A 19,240-nucleotide genomic window follows, 5' to 3' on the forward strand; every position below is an offset into this window, starting at 1 on the left:
TATTTGCAAATATTCCAGAAATTAAGGATTTCCAGTGCCAATTTTGCATTAAATGTTCAGAATTAATGAAAGCATCATCCTTAAATGAATGCAGAAGAAGAGTGATACCTCTGTCTTTTCATTTTGTGAAACTGAATGCACTTTTGTTGATTATAGTGTTTTTGTTGTTCCAGATTGCTGACTGCAGTGTGATGTAACTGTTGAGTTGGTGATTTGAACTGCTTTTCTCCAAGGTGTCAGAGTTTATATGAACTGGGAACACTGATGTTTTTTGATTGACTAATACAAGACAGATCTGTTAACTGTATATCCTTTGAAAGAGCTGGTTCTGCAATTAACCAGGAGGTGACGGATTGAGAATGATTGAGCCATTTAGTTATGTATTTTGCAATATTTCAAGTTTAAAATTTTGAGGTATGTTTTTGACAGGGCAGAATTAAGGGATTTATACGAGGTCGTATTTGGAAAACTTGCCTCGGTGAAAAATAATTGATTTAGGGTAAGACAGATGATCTGATTACTGCAATTCGTTTGTAAATTGATACAGGGAAGTTCAACCAAGTAATTAACTCATCTTGTACTGCTTTTAATATTGGAGTGAAATTTAGGCAAAATAACTATGACAGCTTGGATATTAATATTATTCCTGAGATATTTAATATTGTCTGTGTAATGGGGATAGTGTGATATCAGGTTGCATTAATAAGGAATTGAGAAACATTCTAAAAAGGACAGCTCTTGAAGTAAAAAAACATCATCTGCATAAAGGATGTTTTTGTGTTCTATTGTGTTTCTTTGAATACCTTTAATATTTTAATTATGAGGTCTTAAGATATTACATTTAAAATCATGGCACTTACACAAGGTTTGGCCTTTCACTTAATCGTTAATATTTCAAGATGCCAGTTAATAGAAGCATCGTGCTGTAGCTAGTTTTATTGTTCTCTTACTGTGTTGGTTTAATTATTTTTTGGATTAGATCTATTAACATTGTTTGCATTGTATTCAGTTATTGCATTTCAAGTTTGGAAATAATCTACCCAGGGGCCCTTTAGTGGTGGCTGTAATGCTGGGATTGTTCCTGCTGTTAAGTTGCCAGTGGTGGCTCTGCCTGCACAGAAGATAACATATGCCTGGTTAAAAAGAGGTCAAATAAATGAAATGAGGACAATGTTTTAAATTAAGCTTTGGATAGGTCTTTAAACTGAAGTGTATTGCTCAGGCACATAATATCACACTGCACCCAGCCTTTAATTTTCTATGACAGCGAAGGGACAAGAGCCCAGCAGTCAGTGTTTACAGCAGCAGTGCCAAATGCACCAGCTGAGCCAGGCATGTCCACATGGCCCATCAGCTTGACAAGCAATCCCTTGAGCAGGCCAGCAGAGATAAACAGGGCAGCAGATGCAGACAGACAGCAGCTAGCCCACACATGGCGGCAGCCGTGACTGCACGACAGGCAACACAGAGATAATGGCCCTTTCAGAGCTACTCTCTTTTTTCTGAAGGAACACTTTCCAGGGGCGATGAAGATGAGGACTCATCACTTAATGTAAACTCACGGGTCTGTGCTTCAAAAGTGGAAGATGACGGGATTAAGAAAGAGAAGGGAAAGAGTTGCTTCTAGCATGCATTGTTAAATGACAGAGCACTTTCATACTCACAAGAGACAGGCCAGGGTTGGTTTGTGTACAACAAAGGGCTGTGGTTTTTCTGCTTACCTTGCTGACAACACTCCAGCAAGATAATAGACAGAATTCTGTGAAACACAGACTGCACTCATTTGTCTTTTTATTCTACAGACACGTAAACAGACTGGAACATATATAGCACCTTTTATAGTTAATTCGACTTCTACTACAAGTCTCATTCACCTAAATTCATAAATTTGGCACATCAGGGTTCAGTATCTTGCATAGGCATAGTTTGAGGCATGTACTATGGGAGCTGGGGTTTGAGCCACAAACCTTACAATTTGTATACTGTCTTGTGATTTTGAACTGGAGAAAGATTCCCTCTTTGAGGAGATGGATCTACAACTTTCAAGCAATTATTATTCAGGAGGTGCAAAATGACACTGTTTCATCAAAGCCTGTATCAGTAACACACATGGTTTTAGTGGCAGTTAGAGTTAACAATAATTTCCTGGCTGATAAACCTGGAACTTGTGCCAATGTCTGCCCTCAAACAACAATTATGCAGACTTGGTTAGTGGCCTTGACACACCAGCTGTGGGTAAAAACCTGCAAACACCAGCTTGTCTGTAATTGTGAGACAGAGGTGGCAAGTTCTGATAAGACAACATTATAAGATGCCTGTGCATAAGAACATCTCAAAACTGTACAGCACAAGTACAATACTAAAAACAAAGGCCCTTATTTTGGGTCTGTGACTGCCAGATCCAAAAGCACCACAATTTTGCCAAAAGAGAACTATCAGAAAATGAGCAATTGAGCCTATCAGATGATATCACTAAACAACTTACTCTGTGGGTAATTTTCCTGATCCATTAATAAACAGGTCAACCATGAAAACCTTTCTCACTCACTATGTATTAATAGACCTCTCTGCATTGAATTATACGTGTTATTAATCTCTGGCCCTCTTCCACAGCATGTCTTTTGTCCTGTCTTCCTTCTCTCTCCCCATCTGGTCACGGCAGATGACCCCGCCCCTCCCTGAGCCTGGTTCTGCTGGAGGTTTCGTCCTGTCAAAAGGGAGTTTTTCCTTCCCACTGTCGCCAAAGTGCTTGCTTATAGGGGGTCATATGATTGTTGTGTTTTTCTCTGTATATATTATTGTCAGTGTTGGGGAGTAGTGGAATACATGTACCGGTGTTACGCATTTAAAATACAAAATACGAGTAACTTTATTTCATTACAGTTACTGTTTAAAAAGGTTGTATCCAGAATACAGTTAATTTGTTGAAATAAAGGGATTACACGGCAGTCTTTTCCTGTCTCATATGTTAGGCTATGCCCTCTCTTTTTTTGATAATTCCACGCCGGTGTAAACCCAAACAAAACACGCATTAAAAGGCTCTAATGTCTGTGTCTCAATCTCTTTTTAAAAATTATTGTTCAAAAAATTATTTAATATGAAGGTAATAGACAAAGTGTTACAGGCGTAGCCCTAAAGAATGTAGCCTCATGGGCAGTGTAGCTAAGTAAGTAAGCTATTAAGACTCGACTGTACACTGTGTTCGTGTTTTTCTCCAAAACTAGAGCAGCTTTTCAACGCTTCTTTCTGTCTCTCGCTAGCAAAGTTGACCCAGACAACAAAGTAAAGCTAGTTTTCGGCTACGAGCCCGACACAGAACCCAATGTATTAGCCAGAGGTCACTACGGTTGTCACGGCTGCTGAGGCGGGCTGTGTGGAGTTGGAAGAAGGACCCAAGATGCAGGCAGTGGATGAGATGCTGGTGAGGTTTATTTACAGAGGTGTAGTGGCAAACAAGCAGTGAGGCATAACAAATAATGGAAGACACCTAAACTGGGAGAACTAAAAAATAACAGACCTGGGAGCATACGACAATGGGATGAGAAGCAGAGAGACGCAGACGAGGAACAGGACACCGTGGAACACAGGGTAACACAGACTGACACGGAGTAATACAGACGAACCGGCAACAGGCAGGAAAACACACAGGGCTTAAATACACACACCAGTAATCAGGGGATGAGAGACAAGAGGGCAACACAGCTTGGAGAAATCAGAGCTGACGGGACAAGGGAAATGTAAACTGAACACACATCAGACAGAGACCTTCACAATAAAACAGGAAACTCAGACACGGGGAACCAAACAAGACAGATCTAAACAGACAGCTTCACAAACAGATGGGGTGACACCATAGACAGACAGAGACACAGACTCAAAGGCAGACCGAATATAACACATAGAACTCAAACAATAATAATCATCATCATAATAAACTAGAAAATGATAATAAACTAAAAGCGCTGGGTCACCGACCCAGGACCATGACAGTACCCCCCCCTCAAGGGCTGGCACCAGACAGCCCAGCAGAAACACAAAAACCGACCAAAACAAAACAGAAAACGACCCGACCAGGGCGGGCGGAGGGGGCCCAGGACGGAGGGACAGAGTCCAAAAAGGCCCAGATGGTCAAGTTCAGGGGGCCGACCCGGAGGCCGACAGCGCAGGAGGCCAAAACAATTCAGTTTCGGAGGCCGACCATGCGAATGGCAGCGGCAGCGGGGCAGGTCCGGGGGCCGGCCACGCAGAAGGCAGTGGTGCAGAAACAGTTCTGGGAGCCGACCGTGTGGACGGCAATGGCGGCAGCAATTCAAGTCCGGAGGCCGGCCACGCGGAAGGCAGTGGCGGCGTTCAGGAGGGCGTCCACTGTGGCGAAGATGCCCAACAAGCGGCCTCCCAGATGACCGACGATGTGGAGGTGGTAGTAGGGGACCTGAAGGCTGCGTGGCCCCTGCAGCACCAGGCGAAGCGAAGGTTGGACCAGACGAGGCAGAGGCTGAAGCCGAAGCTGGGCCAGGCGACGCTGAAGCGAATGCGGAGGCTGAATCAGGCGAGGCTGAAGCTGGACCAGGCGAAGACGAAGCTGATGCAGAGGCTGGGCCAAACGAAGCTGGTGAAGCTGAAGAGGAGGCCACTGCAGGCGACGCTGTAGGTGATGCGGGAGCTGGACCAGACGAGGATGAAGACGCAGGAGCTGGACCAGATGAGGATGAAGCGGAGGCTGGACCAGACGAGAGTGAAGCAGTGGCTGGACCAGGCGAGGCTGAAGCGGATGCGGAGGCAGGACCAGGCGAGGCTGAAGCGGATGCGGAGGCAGGACCAGGCGAAGCGGATGAAGCTGAAGCAGAGGCTGGACCAGGCGAAGCTGAAGCTGAGGCAGAGGCTGGACCAGGCGAAGCTGAAGCTGAGGCAGAGGCTGGACCAGGCGAAGCTGAGGCAGAGGCTGGACCAGGCGACGTTGATGATGCTGATGAAGAGACTGCTGCAGGCGACGCTGATGATGCTGAATCTGGACCAGGCGACGCTGAGGATGCTGAATCTGGACCAGGCGACGGCGTGGGTGATGCTGAAGCTGGACCAGGCGAGGATGAAGCCGGAGCCGGACCAGGCGTGGGTGATGCTGAGGCTGGACCAGGCGACGGCATGTAGGATGCAGCAGAGGCCGGGCCAGACGACGAGGATGCAGCTGACGAGGATGAAGACACGGAGGCTGCAGCTGGCGGCGGCATGGAAGCTGGAGACGGTGGCACTGCAGCAGGCGGCGGCATGGATGAAACTGCTGCTGCAAGCGTGAATGAGGCTGCTGGTGGAGCAGCTGGTGGCTGGACGGGCTCCTCGGGCCCCCCAGCTGATGAGGCAGGAGGCTGGACGAGCTCCTCAGGCCCCCCAGCTGACGAGGAAGGAGGCTGGACGGGCTCCTCGGGCCCTCCAGCTGACGATGCAAAAGGCTAGACGGGCTCCTCGGGCCCTCCAGCGAGAACAGTCTCAGGACCAGTGGGCACAGGGGCCCCTGGAACACACAGGACAAAACCAGCAGGTGCGGGGACCTCTGGCAGGAACAGATCAGAACCAGCAGGCACACGGGCCTCTGGCAGGGACAGATCAGAACCAGCAGGCACGGTGGCCTCTGGCAGGAACAGATCAGAACCAGCAGGCATGGTGGCTTCTGGCAAACACATAGCAGGCTGCAGCTGCACAGAGCATCGACTCTGCTCAGGCAGCGACAGCCGGGTGCGGTCCTCAGCTGGCTTCTTAACCTCCAGGGGTCCAGAGTCTGCTGGGGGCTGAAACCCAGCCGCTGGGGGGGCCCTGGAGTGCATCACAGTCTCAGAACTGGTCAGCTGTTGAGGGATGATTACATTATTATTAGATTTGTCTCTCTGCTTGGAATGGATGGGCGAGGAACAGTGTCTTTCGGGTTGAATTGACTTGTATTGTTTTACAGGTGGAGCAACTGACACAGGATGCAGGGCTAGTGGCTGCTGAACAGGAGGCTGAACTGAGGGTGACTGACATAATCGTTGTGATGACAACGGTGGTGGAGTGGGAGACTGACCGGATGATAAGGCTGATGATTCTTCTGCCAACTGGGCTATTGACTGGGCTATGGATTGCAACATAGTCTGCAGTAAGTCTGGCTGTGACTGTAACTGAGCTTCTGGCCGGGCGGCTAACTGAGCTTCCAGTAGATAGTGTTCCTTATTTTCAACTTTCAGATTAAAAGCCCTGGTTAGCATAACACAGGACTTGGAAGAGGCAGAATGAAAGCAGTCCTTTAAATCCTCAGAGCAGGTGTTAACGGACCTTGGAGTATCTGACAAAGAATTAACTGTTTCTGAATTACTCTTTTCACATTTGAATAACCCTGAGTTAACTGGCATTGAATTACTAGACTCAGGAATAACTGACAGTGTTCATGAATGCAGGCTCAGATGGAGCAGAAAAAACACTGCGTTCCTGACTCACAGAATCTGCCGGTAACTGACGGCCGCGTGGACGTTGCTTCCGCCTGGGAGAAGGGGCGAGAGCGGCAGGGGAAGCGGGCGGTGATATGAGGCAGCTCTGAAGTGGCTGCTCCTGCTGTGGGGTGGATGGGCTGGGTGGAATGAGGATGATTCCCAGTGCTTTGTAAAAAGCCTGGGCTGGTGTGAGCTGGCCACTGGGGGGCTGCATGTACATGAAACAGTCACTCTCACTGACCCCGAGAGCTTGCTTGGCGAGCGAAGGATGGTTAGGGGTTTAGCCCGGAAGGAGGGAGAAGCCAACTGATCGGGCAGCATTTTGTCCGACTGAGAGTCCTCTGGTGGACTGGGGAGAGAATCTTCCGGTAAGCCAGACAGGTCAGCTGTCCCAGTTGGGGGGTTAAGGTGAAGCGTGTTGAGGATGAAGTCCTGTAGGAGTGGGTGAAGTGAATCCAGCAGCCAATTTTTTTTTTATATTTTATTCCTCCGTAGTTAAATTTACCCTTTTTAATTTTTCATATTTATTTCCTATCTTATTCATAGCCCTTTCCTTTTTTTTTCTTTAGGTCACGATCAGTTGTCTAAGCATATCACTGCATATCGTACTGTGTATGACTGTGTACGTGACAAATAAATTTGAATTTGAAGCTTGATAATATATTAAGTTGGTCAGAAGGTTCCTTTGTAAGTGCGCATGCGCCATTAGCGTGCTGCCTGCTGTAACCCTAATTTCCTTTGGGATTAATAAAGTATTCTGATTCTGTTTCTGAAGTAATCCAAAGTATTCAGAATAGTTTACTCTTATTGAGTAACTTAACGGAATACGTCACAAAATACATTTTGGGGCATGTATTCTGTAATCTGTAGTGGAATACATTTTAAAAGTAACCTTCCCAACACTGATTATGTAGGGTCTACCTTACAATATAACGCACCTTAAGGTGACTGTTGTTGTGATTTGGTGCTGTATAAATAAAGTTGAACTGAATTGAATTGAAAAGACAGCAATAATGCCTCTGGTTGGTACCCACTTTTCTGGAAGTTTCAAGTGGTGCTACTGAGAGGGTGTGTTGCCCTAAAGCAAAAGTTGAAACCCAAAAGCAGGGGTGTCGAATTCCAGGCCTCGAGGGCCAGTGTCCTGCAGGTTTTAGATGACACCCTGGGTCAACACACCTGAATCAAATAATTAGTATATTACCAGGCCTCTGGAGAACTTCAAGACATGTTGAGGATGTCATTTAGCCATTTAAATCAGCTGTGTTGGATCAAGGACACATTTAAAACCAGCAGAACAGTGGCCCTCGAGGCCTGTAGTTCGACACCTGTGCCCTAAAGCAACATATGACCAGTGTTGGTCAAGTTACTTGAAAAAAGTAATCAGTAACTAATTACTGATTACTTCCCCCCAAAAGTAATCCAGTTACTTTACTGATTACTTATTTTCAAAAGTAATTAATTACTTAGTTACTTAGTTACTTTTGAAAAACACGATTTACAACCTGAATAGGTGATAAAGCGATAGATCTTTCAGCCCAGTTCAATTCCACCATCAGGCCGGGGTCTTTCTGTGTGGAGTTTGCATGTTGTCCCCGTGTTTGCGTGGGTTCTCTCCGGGTACTCCGGCTTCCTCCCACCGTCCAAAGACATGCAACTTGTGGGGATAGGTTAATTGGATAATCCAAATTGCCACTAGGTGTGAATGTGCGAGTGAATGTGAGAGCGAATGGTTGTCTGTCCCTGTGTGTTGGCCCTGCGACAGACTGGCGACCTGTCCAGGGTGTACCCCGCCTCTCGCCCCATGACAGCTGGGATAGGCTCCAGCGCCCCCCGCGACCCTGGAAAGGATAAGCAGAAGCGAATGGATGGATGGAAAAATAAGTTTTCTTCCCACGCACAGCGGACGCTAATGTTTTTGTCACTTTTTATGGAATCAAACTCAAAGTAAGGTCAGTACTTCCACGCTTTAAACGCTGCACGCTCATACTATGTGAGTGAAGTTGGCCCCCCCACCTTCTTCAAATCCAACAAAAGTGGTATCAAACGTTTGTGCTACGTTTGTGCTGGTTTGTGCTGCAAAAATTTTCGTTTGTGCTACTATCATTTTAAAGAGCAAGATGGCGCCGAGTATGGCAGCCTCGTCGCGAGCTCCCCCAAGCAACGGCTTTCTTCTGTGTTTAATTTTACTTTTCCTTTATTTTTTCACGAGCAGCACTTGTCTCCTTGTGTACGACCGACAAACCTTACTGGACATAAAAGACGGTCTTTCTTATAACTTTCCGGAGTTCAAGTTTTGCAACACGGACGCTCCGTTTGCAGACCCCCCATTCATCTCACCTGAGATGCCTTTGTTCTCTGGCCCTGGAGGCCGCAAACGCCGACGCAGAGGGAGAAAATCTGGCGTTCTGGTTCGACTGAGACGGCGCACTTACAGACCACCGTTACCCAGTTTATTACTGGCTAATATGCAGTCTCTGGAGAACAAGCTGTGCGAGCTTCGGGCACGGATCTCATTCCAGCGAGAGATGCGGGACTGCTGCGTGATCTGCCTCACAGAAACCTGGCTATCGGACAAAGTACCGGACTCCGCAATACAACTGCCGGGGTTCTCTGTGCACCGCGCGGACAGGTCACAGGATCTTACTGGGAAAAGCAGAGGCGGTGGTGTGTGTTTCATGATCAACAACAGCTGGTGTGATTATGCGAACGTGCACCCGGTCAAATCCTTCTGCTCACCGGACCTGGAGTACCTGATGATTAAGTGCCGGCCATTCTGGCTACCGAGGGAATTTACAGCAGTGATTATTACGGCTGTTTACATTCCCCCACAAGCCGACACTGACCGTGCACTCAGGGAACTGTACAGCGCGATCAGCAGCGAGGAAACCGCACACCCAGAGGCAGCGTTTATCACAGCCGGAGACTTTAATAAGGGAAACCTGAAGAAAGTCTCACCAAAACTCCATCAACACATCCTTTTCAACACACGTGGAAACCGGCAACTCGACCACTGTTACACCTCTTTCCGGGATGCGTACAAAGCCCTCCCCCGCGCCCCATTTGGCCAATCAGATCACTGCTCCATCCTGCTCCTGCCCGCCTACAGGCAGAAGCTGAAACAGGAAGCTCCAACCCGGAGGGCGGTGCACTGTTGGACGGACCAATCGGAGTCTGCGCTGCGGGACTGTTTTGATCACACGGACTGGGAAATGTTTCACGTGGCCGCCAGAGACATTGATGAATACACAGACTCAGTCTGTGGATTTATGAGGAAATGCGTGGAAGATGTCGTCCCATCCAGAACAGTCAAATCCTTCCCAAATCAAAAACCCTGGATTAACGGAGATGTTCGCGCGGCACTGGCGGCACGGAACACCGCCTTTGCCTCCGCGAACACATCGGACTACCAACACGCACATTACCAACTCCGGAAGACGATCAAAGCAGCCAAACGTGAGTACAGGGACAGGGTGGAACAACAGTTTGACAACCCTCGGAGTATGTGGCAGGGACTAAACACGATCACAGACTTTAGAGGGAAAACCAGCACACCGCAGACCACGGCCTCTCTGTGTGAGGATCTAAATGTATTCTACGCTAGATTCGACACAGCGAACACCATGAGACCGGACAGTGTGCGCACCGCGGATGACGTCAGTGCGCACACTGTGTCTGAGGAGGATGTGCGGAAGTGCTTCAGGAAGGTGAACGCACGCAAAGCTACTGGTCCGGACGGGATTCCCGGCCGCGTCCTCAGGTCATGCGCGGCTCAGCTGGCTGGAGTGCTCACGCACATCTTCAACCTTTCCCTCTCTCTGTCTGTAGTCCCAGCCTGCTTCAAAATGGCCACCATCGTCCCTGTACCCAAATCCTCCACCATCTCCTCATTGAACGACTGGCGACCTGTAGCCCTGACCCCCATCGTAAGCAAATGCTTCGAGAAGCTGGTCAGGGACTTCATCTGCTCTGCACTACCCGACTCACTGGACCCTCTACAGTTTGCATACCGCCACAACAGGTCCACTGATGATGCCATAGCCCTGACACTACACACTGCCCTGTCACACCTGGAGAAGAGAGACACGTATGTGAGGATGCTGTTTGTAGATTACAGCTCAGCATTCAATACCATCGTTCCCTCGAAGCTGGACAGGAAACTGCAGGATCTAGGACTGAGCAGCTCCCTCTGCAGCTGGATCCTTAGCTTCCTGTCTGACAGACGCCAGGTGGTCAGACTGGGCAGCATCACCTCATCCCCCATCACACTGAACACTGGTGCTCCACAGGGGTGTGTACTGAGCCCTCTCCTGTACTCACTCTACACCTACGACTGCACAGCCACTAACAGCTCCAACATCATTGTGAAGTTTGCGGACGACACTACAGTGGTGGGTCTTATCACCAACGGTGATGAGACGGCTTACAGGGAGGAGGTCAGCGCCCTGACCCACTGGTGTCAAGACAACCATCTCACCCTCAACGTCGCAAAGACAAAGGAGTTGATAGTGGACTTCCGGAGGTGCAGAGAAGTACACACCCCCATCACCATCAACGGCGCTGCTGTGGAGAGAGTGAGCAGCTTCCGGTTCCTTGGCGTACACCTGGCTGAGGATCTTACGTGGTCAGTACACACAAACAAAACAGTGAAGAAGGCGCAGCAGCGCCTCTTCTTTCTCAGGAGACTGAAAAGATTCGGCATGAGCCCCCGCATCCTCAGGACCTTCTATCGCTGTGCCATTGAGAGCATCCTCACTGGATGCATCACCACCTGGTATGGCAACAGCACCGCCTACAACTGCAAAGCTCTCCAGCGAGTAGTGCGGTGCTCTGAACGGATAATTGGAGGTGAGCTTCCCTCCCTCCAAGACATCTACAGGAAGCGGTGCCTGAGGAAAGCGGGGAGGATCATCAAGGACTCCAGTCACCCCAGCCATAAACTGTTCAGACTGCTTCCATCAGGAAGGAGGTTCTGCAGCATCCGGTCCCGTACCAGCAGACTGAGAGACAGCTTTTTCCATCAGGCCATCAGACTGCTGAACACGTCATAGACACCTCAGCTTCACTACTGGAACTTCAACATTATGCACTCCACACTGTATATAAATGCCACTTGTTTTGCACATATTCAACTCTGTATATTTTATATATTTTATTATTATTATTATTATTATTTTATTTTATTTTTTTACTATTTAATTTGTAAAAATGTGTATACACACACACACACACACACACACACACACACGTAGGAAAATATTTAGTATACACATCCAGAAATGCATACACTATTATATATTGTACATATATTTATTAGTTTCAGGTTGGCCATTCTTGTATTTTGCTCGTTTGTGTTGTTGTGTTTGCACATCTCTGTTGCTTGTGGGGCTCGCACACAAGAATTTCACTCGCATGTGCTGTGCCAGTGTGCCTGCACATGTGATGTGACAATAAAAAGTGATTTGATTTGATTTGATTTGAAGATATTAATAAAAATTTCTAGAGGTCATCAGAGGTCAACCAGCCCCCCCACATTAATTAAATCAAACTAAATGGGTGTCAATCAACTGTGCTACGTTTGTGCTGGTTTGTGCTGCTAAAATTTTCGTTTGTGCTACTTCTGTTTTAAAGATATTAATGAAAATGTAAAGGTCAAAAGGTCAACCAGCCCCCCCACATTACCCAAATCAAACAAAATTGATGTCAAACGTTTGTGCTACGTTTGTGCTGGTTTGTGCTGCAAAAATTTTCGTTTGTGCTGCTATTATTTTAAAGATATTAATAAAAATTTCTAGAGGTCATCAGAGGTCAACCAGCCCCCCCTCATTACCCAAATCCAACAAAAGTGGTATCAAACGTTTGTGCTACGTTTGTGCTGGTTTGTGCTGCCAAAATTTTCGTTTGTGCTGCTATCATTTTAAAGATATTAATAAAAATTTCTAGAGGTCATCAGAGGTCAACCAGCCCCCCCCCCCACATTACCCAAATCCAACAAAAGTGGTATCAAACGTTTGTGATACGTTTGTGCTGGTTTGTGCTGCAGAAATTTTTGTTTGTGCCGCTATTATTTTAAAGATATTAATAAAAATTTCTAGAGGTCAACCAGCCCCCCCATATTAATGGAATCAAACAAAATTGATCTCAAACGTTTGTGCTGGTTTGTGCTGCAAAAATGTTTGTTTGTGCTGCTAACATTTTAAAATTTTTAATAAAATAACGTCTTGATGCGTGCTTAATCATCCAGGTAAGTAAATCCCAAAAGGTTGACTCTGTTCATCTGGACATTTTCAGTTGGAGAAATGTTTCGTCACTCATCCAAGTGACTTCTTCAGTCTCAGCTGACTGCAGGTTTCCCCAACCTTATAAACAGTACATTTGCATAGTGAAGGAAACTAGCGCCACTGAATGAACAATGTGCTGGGGGGTTAGTTCCATGATTGTTAGTATGCAAATTCTTATGACCATTGATCAATGACAACTAATCAAAGCCTACTGATCAATGGCCATGAGTACCATTCACAGAAAGGGGGGAATGGCTACAATCACAGCATTGTAAGATGGCAAAAGATGTACCCTTGGGCCCCCCTTCTCGATTCAGAGATGGTCAGCATCCTGACAGCCCAATGGACGAAGCTGTCTCTCAGTCTGCTGGTTCTGGCCCGGAGGCTCTTCAGTATCCTTCCTGATGGCAGCAAACTGAAAACGCTGTTGAAGGGATGAGTGGAGTCACCTGTAATAGAGAGGACCTTCCAGATGAGGCAGGTGCAGTAGATCTCCTGGGGAGGGAGGCAAGAGAGGTCCCCACAATGCTCTCGGCTGCTCTCACTACCCGTTGTCATTTTTTCCTGCAGAATGCAGGAGTCATACCACACAGTGATGCAGCTGGTGAGGATACTCTCAACTGTTCCTCTGTAAAAGGTGCTCATAATGGGGGTTGAATCTCTTGTGCTTCTCAGTTTGCAGAGGAAGTAGAGTCGCTGTTGGTCTTCTCCACATTCAGGGACAGGTTGTTGTTGCTGTACCACTCTGGCAGATGGTTAACTTCACCCCTGTAGTAGATCTCGTCGTGGGTCAGCAGAGTGAAGAGAAGGGAGCTCAACACACATCCTTGGGGAGCCCCCGTATTCCGTGCTGTCGACCCGTACTGTCTGCTGTCTTCCTGTCAAGAAATCTAGCAGCCCGTTATACAGCAAGGTGCTGATCACCAGCAGATCCAGTTTGTGAATGAGTTGCTGGGGAATGATGGTGTTGAATGCTGAACTGAAGTCTATGAACAGCACTCTGACATATGAGTCTCTAGTGTTCAGATGTGTGAGGGCTGAGTGAGGGGCAGTTGAAATTCCATCATCGGTTGAGCGTTTTGACTGGTATGCGAACTGAAATGGATCCAGGTTGGGGGAAAGCGATAATTTGATTTGATGCATGACTAACCGTTCAAAGCACTTAACTTAATAATGATGGAGGTGAGTTTGACAGGACGGTAGTCCTTAAAGCAGGAGATAGATGACTTCTTGGGTACAGTAATGATGAGGCTTTGAGGCATGTGGGAACGACGGCCTGACCCTAGTGATGTGTTAAAGATGTCTGTGAAGACATTTGTGAGTTCCACAGGATAGTCCGTCAGTGCTTGTCCAAGGATGTTATCAGGACCTGGAGCTTTGCGTGTACTGATTTTGGAAAGGGATCTCCACACACTGTCTGGGGATTGTGTCACCACGGTCTGTAGAGTGGGCTTGTAGTCTGTGATGGTTTGTATTCCTTGCCACTGCCTCCAAGTATTTCTGCTGTCGCTGAAGCTTTGCTGTAGCTGATGCCACGTGACAGGTTTGCCCTTGCTGTTCTTAGACTCACCTAATTCCCGGCTCTGAAGGCTTGCATTTTTCAACCTCAGGAGCATTTAAACCTGACCTGTGAGCCATGGTTTCTGATTGGCCCGGACAGTGATAGTCCTGGTCTCTGTGACATCATCGATGCATTTTGGGATGTAGGCAGTGACAGTTTCTGTATATTCCTGAAAGTCTGTGGTGTTGTCGTGTATGGCAGCCTGTGGTGGAAAAGCAGTGCCTCTGAGGACCCTTCTGGCCACACCTGTACCTGCTTACGAACTGGTTTGGTGACTTTGAGCAGGGGCCTGTGGGAACCCATGGCACACCTAGATTTCTGCCTGTACTGACCCTTATGCAAAATAGGTGGAATTAAGACACAGTTCCAAAAGCAAACACAACTGATCAGTGCTGAGAGTGGTCCTGTTGCTGAGGTTGGGATGATCCTGTAATCTCTTATGAACGACCTCCAACGCTTCTATGACTGGGATGCAAGTGAAGACAGATGTAACATCTCTCTCTCACTGTACATGTATTGTTTACAAAATTAGGGAAACATAACCTGCACAAACAAAATAATTTGCAGGACAAATGTTTGACATCAATTTTGTTCGATTTGAAGAAGGTAGGGGGGCCAATTTCACTCACATGTGTTTATAAGGTTGGGGAAACCTGCAGTCAGTTGAGACTGAAGAAGTCACTTGGATGAGTGACGAAACATTTCTCCAACTGAAAATATCCAGATGAACAGAATCAACCTTTTGGGATTTATTTACCTGGATGATTAAGCACGCATCAAGACGTTATTTTATTAAAAATTTTAAAATGTTAGCAGCACAAACAAACATTTTTGCAGCACAAACCAGCACAAACGTTTGACATCAATTTTGTTTGATTCCATTAATATGGGGGGGCTGGTTGACCTCTAGAAATTTTTGTTAATATCTTTAAAATAATAGCGGCACAAACAAAAATTTCTGCAGCACAAACCAGCTCAAACGTATCACAAACGTTTAACATCAATTTTGTTGGATTTGGGTAATGTGGGGGGGGCTGGTTGACCTTTTGACTTTTACCTTTTCATTAATATCTTTAAAACAGAGGCAGCACAAACGAAAATTTTAGCAGCACAAACCAGCACAAACGTAGCACAGTTGATTGACACCCAGTTAGTTTGATTTGGGTAATGTGGGGGGGGGCTGGTTGACCTCTGATGACCTCTAGAAATTTTTATTAATATCTTTAAAATGATAGCAGCACAAACGAAAATTTTTGCAGCACAAACCAGCACAAACGTAGCACAAACGTTTGATACCACTTTTGTTGGATTTGGGTAATGTGGGGGGGGTGGTTGACCTCTGATGACCTCTAGAAATTTTTATTAATATCTTTAAAATGATAGCAGCACAAACGAAAATTTTTGCAGCACAAACCAGCACAAACGTAGCACAAACGTTTGACATCAATTTTGTTTGATTTGGGTAATGTGGGGGGGCTGGTTGACCTTTTGACCTTTACATTTTCATTAATATCTTTAAAACAGAAGCAGCACAAACGAAAATTTTAGCAGCACAAACCAGCGTAGCACAGTTGATTGACACCCATTTAGTTTGATTTAATTAATGTGGGGGGGGCTGGTTGACCTCTGATGACCTCTAGAAATTTTTATTAATATCTTTAAAATGATAGTAGCACAAACGAAAATTTTTGCAGCACAAACCAGCACAAACGTAGCACAAACGTTTGATACCACTTTTGTTGGATTTGAAGAAGGTGGGGGGGCCAACTTCACTCACATGCTTACGTCACTGTCGTGAGACATTTTCGCAAAAAAATCACGGTTTTAGTAACGCAGTAACGCAGCGTTCCTACGGGAAAGTAACGGTAATCTAATTACCGTTTTTGCAATAGTAATCTCTTACTTTACTCGTTACTTGAAAAAAGTAATCAGATTACAGTAACGCGTTACTGCCCATCTCTGGTTTACACTCAGTCTTTCAAATAGATGCAAGTAAAACACAGCGGAAAATAAATAAAGTCAAAGACTAGCGGTCCTTTTGCTCTATTTTCACCTGTAAAGCAGGAGCGGGGTAGGCGGAGGTTTATCCTGGTGCAGGTGTGCCTCAGCAGTCAGTTGAAGAATCCGCGAGTTTCTCTGTGAGTTTCCCATTACGTGGTAGCGAACTCGGTGCTTGCTTGGACGTTTAGGGGGGTTTTTTCGCAGTAAAAATAAGTTTTCTTCCCACGCACAATGCTAATGGACGCTAATGTTTTTGTCACTTTTTATGGAATCAAACTCAAAGTAAGGTGAGTACTTCCACACTTTAAACGCTGCACGCTCATAGTGCCCGCACTCGATATATGATCCACTGTTGATCTGCACACAGCTGTTGTCACGAACGTCGCACTTGCTTACGTCACTGTCATGAGACATTCTCGCAAAAAAATCATGGTTTTAGTAACGCAGTAACGCAGCGTTCCTATGGCAAAGTAACGGTAATCTAATTACCATTTTTGCAATAGTAATCCCTTACTTTACTCGTTACTTGAAAAAAGTAATCGGATTACAGTAACGCGAGATCACAAGTAACGCGTTACTGCCCATCTCTGCATATGACCTGTCCTGTATCAAAACACCGGCAACCTCACTTTTCTGTTTAAATTCATGATACCCTCATCATACCATCACCATATCCTAATCAGTTCTCTCATGCTATCAGAATTTGCCATTTAACTGCCGTTGTTCTCCTAAGTTTTGTAAGGAAGGGACAAAAATATTTTTACACAAATAAAAAAATACTTCCAAAAAAAGAGCCCATTTTGCTTGTTAGCAGGGTAAGCGTTTGGGGTTAAGGTCATCACTGGTGACAACTCAAATGATACTTCTTCCTTTTTTATCTATCAAAGCATTAGGGACAGCTGTGGGATGTGCTGTGATCATGTTATTGCAAGATAGAAAAAATAATAAAAGGTTCTTTCATGTCCAAATCTTTTTGCTGCTTTCAGTCTGCACCCAGCATAGCTACCATAGCTATCATTTCAGCGAGGATGATTAGATAATGTATCTGTGTGTGATAATGTGTCTATCGAGCGAAATGTTCTCCCAATAACATTTTTGTTCAACTTATTTCCTGGATTGTATTCCTTGTTTGAGTTGTGGCTCCACCCACATTTTTTTCCCAGCTTTGATAGAAGCAACAAGTGAAGTACGTAAAGATGTCCTTTGGCTAAACAGATTTACATAATGAATTCATTGAAAGCAGTCAGACAGACTGCGACTGGGAATCTGACAAACCCAACTCATTCATCACTCCCACTATTTTCGCTGAAGAGAGGCATAGCAATGACTGTCACGACTTCAGCTGAAACTAGCACTTTTACCAGACCTCTGCCTGGCATAAGCTGTCTTCTGTGCTAAGCACAAGCTAGTAAAGGAAACCTATTTTCCTCCACTCAGTGGGTCAGTGTAAGTGTTGAAGCATTGCCATTCCTCAATATCCTCACATCATCAGTATCAACAATGTGTAGTATCCTACCACTGAATCATGAGTTGGTAGACCAACAAATGAACAAATTAACTTTCCCTGGGAGATGAAATAAAAAAAAAGAAATGCGCCACTTACATTAACGCACATTAACGCTTTATGCTGCCTGCAATTTGTTCTATTTAGTATTTATTCTTGAAAGCTGTTCTGAGCCTAGTGATCTTTAAAATCAACAAAATACACTGCATGTTTGAAAATTTCATGCTTAGAAATGGCAAAGTTGACCTTAGAAAAATACAAGCTGTTGTGACCAGTGGAGTGAAATTAATTCCTCAGTACAAGTTCTTATCTTTGCTTCATCCAACCAAAGCGATAGGGAGTGAACCCAGCTGAACTGTAATGTAGAAGTCCTTAAAGCTGTAGGAAGCAGAGATGTAGAAATGGCTTTTTGCTCTTCAGACTACTTTACCCACCCATCTGGGCTGACGTTTTATATTTGTACAAATATTTTTATATGGTGGATATGAGTTTGCTTGTTCTCCTGTAGTACAAGGTTATGCTCTTGCTTGATGGTGTAATATAGATTGTCTTAAAAAAATCTAAAACAAATACTAAAGAGAGAAGGAAAATGGGAGATGCTTTCTGTCATGACATATATTATGTTTTATTGCAACCAAATTCACAAAATAGGTATTATGTCTTCCATATTTTTATATTTCTTACATTACAGTACAGCAGTAATATAACTAGCACTCAACCTAACTGTTGTGTTGTACTGTATTTTTGTAAATGTTCAGAACAGTAACAATGGCAAAGGCAGTTTTATTTATTAGTTATAAAAACAACTGTCATTGCCACGTTAAGTACACTAACTAAAAAAAACAAACCCAACTGAAATCAAAATCCGTGCTATGACTTATTGTTCCTCTTGTTGTCCAAAATATTGTAATAAAGCTTTTATATTAACATTATATCATTTATATCAAACTGTAAACTGTTATATAAACAAATATTTATTCATTATGTAAAATATTTGTACATAATTCCTAAAAAGTTTCAGATAATTTTTTAGTTGGATTTTTAAAAAAATAAATAAATAAATTCATAATCTCTCAAATAATGAATTCATTTAAAGTAAGTTTTAGAATATATCAAAAGCTGTGCATTCACATTTTCTTTACACCATCCGAGTTTTTCAAACTGAATTTCCTCCTCATTAGAAGACACTTTCTGTTGTGTGTGTGCGTGCGTGTGTGTGTGTGTGCGTGTGTGTGTGAGTGAGTGAGTGGGAGTGAGTGAACGTGCACATCAGCCCAGACCCGTGCTCTTATGTAATCAGTTCAAAGCCTTCCTCTTCCTCCCTCTGAATTTGTGCCAAGGAAGGCATTTCTGAAGGAAATGGGCATTTAGCACTGCCAAGTGGAAGAGAGAAGTTGCTTGGCGTGGAAACAGTGTTAAAAAGAAAGGAGTATTGATG

General features: G+C 45.2%; 2 protein-coding genes across 2 annotated transcripts in view; one reads left to right on the forward strand and one right to left on the reverse strand.

The window, feature by feature from the left end:
- The window catches only part of LOC309717321 (uncharacterized protein), a 113,050-nt gene that overhangs the window by 26,681 nt on the left and 67,129 nt on the right, over nucleotides 1-19,240 (reverse strand). The gene's annotated exons all lie outside the window — the stretch shown is intronic.
- The window catches only part of LOC309717400 (histone H1-like), a 186,606-nt gene continuing 175,934 nt past the window's right edge, over nucleotides 8,569-19,240 (forward strand). The window contains exon 1 of the mRNA XM_082551941.1: nucleotides 8,569-8,585. The gene's annotated coding sequence lies outside the window, so the exon portion shown is untranslated. The remainder of the gene's footprint in view (nucleotides 8,586-19,240) is intronic.

This window comes from Aulonocara stuartgranti (genome assembly GCF_965226115.1).
Source record: "Aulonocara stuartgranti genome assembly, chromosome: 2".
Taxonomy (NCBI): domain Eukaryota; kingdom Metazoa; phylum Chordata; class Actinopteri; order Cichliformes; family Cichlidae; genus Aulonocara; species Aulonocara stuartgranti.